At 32.4% G+C, this 4,523-nt stretch overlaps 1 long non-coding RNA gene across 1 annotated transcript; it reads left to right on the forward strand.

Annotated features, from left to right (window-relative positions):
* Positions 1–693: 693 nt before the first annotated feature.
* Positions 694–2,928, forward strand: LOC111695187 (uncharacterized). The gene is made up of 2 exons (XR_002763808.1): positions 694–845; positions 2,267–2,928. It is a non-coding gene; the product is annotated as an uncharacterized LOC111695187 (long non-coding RNA).
* Positions 2,929–4,523: the final 1,595 nt, after the last annotated feature.

A 4,523-nucleotide genomic window follows, 5' to 3' on the forward strand; every position in this document is an offset into this window, starting at 1 on the left:
AAAATCGTTCAAGTGCGGGTAAACGGCAGGAGTAACTTAGTAACCTTGGCAGTGCTGGATTCCCAAGCTAGTAGATAGATAGATCTATAGATAGATTGATAGATAGATAGATAGTTGTAGTGCAATTTGCATTTTTACATAAAGAGAACACTTTTAACCCAATTGAGTTTTTAATATGATTAATATATAATAATAATTACATGGAAATGAGAGGCTTACCTTTATTTAACATTTTGTGTATTTTTAAGGAATGTTTATAAATTTTATTCCCTTCTTGCACCTCTAAAAGGTCAATTTAAACATGAGTATGGCAGATGTGTATTTGTACATGTAATATATAAATATACAAATAGAGTCCTCATACAAACTGTATATTTGTAATATAAATAGATGATACCGGTGGCCGAATTTAAAGAATTTGAGCGGCGGTTTAAATTTAAACCGCGGCTTAAATATGGTTGGTTCCACTTAAAATTGTATCAAATGTTTAAAGATTTTAGCCGGCGCTTAATTTAAAGCGGGTTTTGGCAGATTTAAACCGCGGCTCAAAGTCTTTAAATTCCATCTCGGGTATAGTAACCAGGTTTAGTTTATCCAGGNAGGTTCAGTTTATCCAGGTATAGTAACCAGGTTTAGTTTATCCAGGTATAGTACACAGGCTTAATTTATCCATGTATTGTATAGTACCCAGGTTTAGTTATTCCAGGTATAGTACTCAGGTTTATTTATCCAGGTATAGTACCCAGGTTTAGTTTATCCTGGTATAGTACCCAGGTTTAGTTTATCCAGGTATAGTACCCAGGTTTAGTTTATCCAGGTATAGTACCCAGTCTTAGTTTATCCAGGTATAGTACACAGGCTTAGTTTATCCAGGTATAGTACCCAGGTTTACTTTATCCAGTATAGTACCCAGGTTTAGTTTATCCAGGTATATTACCGAGGTTTAGTTTATCCAGGTATAGTACCCAGGTATAGTACCCAGGTTTATTTTATCCAGGTATATTACATAGGTTTAGTTTATCCGGGTATAGTACCCAGGTTTAGTTTATCCAGGTTATATTACCCAAGTTTAGTTCCAGGTATAGTACCCTAGGAAGTTTTATTTAAAAAAATTTAGTTTGAGTGTATACCAACGATAAGAGGTAAAAAACAAACAAAAGATCCCCTGAAGGCTAGTCTCATAAACAGGGACAGAATTCTCATGATGGTATTTTTCTATTTTAAACATTTCATCTTTTTTTGTATGAATAATGGTTTGTTAACAAGAAATATGTGTGTCACTACAAATCTATGCATCTAATAATGTTAAATTCTTTATTTAGATACAGCTAAAGAATCGTGCACAGGAAGATAACCACCATGAGCTTGACAATATTAATGATAATTATGGTGATGATGACCTCTTTGGTAGTGTGTTTTCATTTATTTCTTTTTTTAGGGTCATTTTAGAGCAAATTAGACAATTTTTCATAATATTTAAGTACCCAATTTTTCAATTAAAGTAATTATTATAAAAAACAGTTCTACACTTGTGATCTCATGCAAAAAAAATATTGTTTTTAATTCTTTTCAATGTTGTAAAATATGCCCTGAAATGACCCACTGGTGATTGTTGGATTGATCTTAATTAGCAAAACTTATTAGTGGATGTTTGGGTAAATCGATATTGGAACCAAGTTTAAATTTCTTAAATGGAGAGTTGAGAGCCATTTTAAGGATAAAGCAGCTAAAAAAATGAGGACCCCAAATAAATCTTCTAAATTCTTTGATATAGGTATCAAAATATGTATCTCAAATAGAGAGGGGGTGCAGAGCATTCCTGAGCCCTTCTATTGGCAGAATGGCCTCCGAGCCAATCAAAATCGTCTCTGTGCCTCATGATATGTATGCCAGGCTCCAGCAATCCGATATCAAATAACTAAAATTAGGTTTTACATTCACTAAAAAGCCTTTTTTGAAAGATCTCAATATGATCATAAACAAATACAAATGTTTATGTTCAGTTGTAGTCGATTTTAACAATACAATACTTTCGATTTCAATTTTGATCAAGCTGTCAAACATTATGGATACACAAAAGCAAAGAAATCAAGAGAATTTATAAATTAAGAAAAGGTTCTCCTTGACTACTTGTAAACTTGTAATTCGAAAAAAAGCTTTTTAACAATCAGACCTTAAATAAAAAAGTTGTCTTCATATTGTGGGCATACTATCGCCCACCACTGTACCATTAAAAACTTAAAGATCATGTTNTTAGTTTATCCAGGTATAGTACACAGGCTTAGTTTATCCAGGTATAGTACCCAGGTTTAGTTTATCCAGTATAGTACCCAGGTTTAGTTTATCCAGGTATATTACCTAGGTTTAGTTTATCCAGGTATAGTACCCAGGTATAGTTTATCCAGGTATAGTACCCAGGTTTAGTTTATCCAGGTTTATTACCCAGGTTTAGTTTATCCGGGTATAGTACCCAGGTTTAGTTTATCCAGGGTATATTACCCAGGTTTAGTTTATCCAGTTTTATTTAAAAAATTTAGTTTGAGTTTATACCAACGATAAGAGGTAAAAACAAACAAAAGATCCCCTGAAGGCTAGTCTCATAAACAGGGACAGAATTCTCATGTTGGTATTTTTCTATTTTAAACATTTCATTTTTTTTTGTATGAATAGAAGTTTGTCTACAAGGAATATGTGTGTCAATACAAATCTATGCATCTAATAATGTTAAATTCTTTATTTAGATACAGCTAAAGAATCGTGCACAGGAAGATAACCACCATGAGCTTGACAATATTAATGATAATTATGGTGATGACCTCTTTGGTAGTGTGTTTCATTTATTTCTTTTTTTTAGGGTCATTTTAGAGCAAATTAGACAATTTTTCATAATATTTAAGTACCCAATTTTTCAATTAAAATAATTATTATAAAAAAACAGTTCTACACTCGTGATCTCATGCAAAAAATTATTGTTTTTAATTCTTTGCAATGTTGTAAAATATGCCCTGAAATGACCAACTGGTGATCGTTGGATTGATCTTAATTAGCGAAACTTAGTAGTGGATGTTTGGGTAAATCGATATTGGAACCAAGTTTAAATTTCTTAAATGGAGAGTTGAGAGCCATTTTAAGGATAAAGTAGCTAAAAAAAATGAGGACCCCAAATAAATCTTCTAAATTCTTTGCTATAGGTATCAAAATATGCATTCCTGAGCCCTGCTATTGGCAGAATGGCCTCTTAGCCAATCAAAATCGTCTCTGAGCCTCATGATACGTCAGCCAGGCTCCCCGGCTCTGTCTTCACGTCCAGCAATCCGATATCTAATAACAAAAATTAGGTTTTACATTCACTAAAAGCCTTTTTCGAAAGATCTCAATATGATCATAAACAAATACAAATGTTTATGTTCAGTTGTAGTCGATTTTACCAATACAATGACGACGACTTTCGATTTCAATTTTGATTTAAATCAAGCTGTTAAACATTATGGATACACAAAAGCAAAGAAATCAAGAGAATTTATAAATTAAGAAAAGGTTCTCCTTGACTACTTGTAAACTTGTAAACTTGTTAAAAAAAAGCTTTTTAACAATCAAACCTTAAATAAAAAAGTTGTCTTCATATTGTGGGCATACTATCGCACACCACTGTACCATTAAAAACTTAAAGATCATGTTGATATTTTTCGAAGAAAAAAGGCTTTTAGTGAATGTGAAATCTAAATATTTGTTTTTGGACATCAATTTCTTGTTTGTGAAGACAGAGTTGGGGAACCTGGTAGACCTAGCATAAGGCTCGGAACCGATTTTGATTGGCTAGGAGACCATACTGTGAATCATGTGGCTCAGGAGGTCAGTTGCATGGCTCATGGATGCTCTGCATCCTCTCTCAGCCACTTAATACTGTCAACATTTTAATTTTTTATATTCATTTAATTATTCATGAAATCAAGATCAATATTAAGATATTCTGAAATATTTTTTGTTATTTTTATAGACTTTTTAATCGATGTTTTCTTGAAATAGTTCTCAGCTCATGATTGTTTTTATAAAAAAAATGTTGGAAAGTTCTTAGAATATTTATGGGTATATATTCTGCTGACATTTATATTAAGGGTATATATTTTGCTGACATTTAAGCTTCAATGGGAGAAAATTAACCTACCCAAGTGAAATATGTAAGACAAATTTTGAACGAATGAATTTTGTTCGATGAGATTGATTTGTTGATTTGTGCACTTGAATGAGATATGTCGAATATTTAATTCACGGGGAATATCAGAAGAAATGGCAGTGGAGTACAGGGGGGGGGATGAAGGCAAAACAGTTATGATGTGTTGCGGTACCATAAAATGAATGTGTAAATGTTTGATTTGGGGAGTAAGGGATGAGAGATGACATGAAAGTGAGTGGATGTAATAAAAAGAATTGTCTGATTTGGAGATTTTTGTTTTGAACTTTTGATGGTCTGGTCATGGTCGTGTTGTAAGTATATTAAAGAAATAAATGTTAACACACTAAAT

This window comes from Eurytemora carolleeae, unplaced genomic scaffold (assembly GCF_000591075.1).
Source record: "Eurytemora carolleeae unplaced genomic scaffold, Eaff_2.0 scaffold196, whole genome shotgun sequence".
NCBI lineage: Eukaryota > Metazoa > Arthropoda > Copepoda > Calanoida > Temoridae > Eurytemora > Eurytemora carolleeae.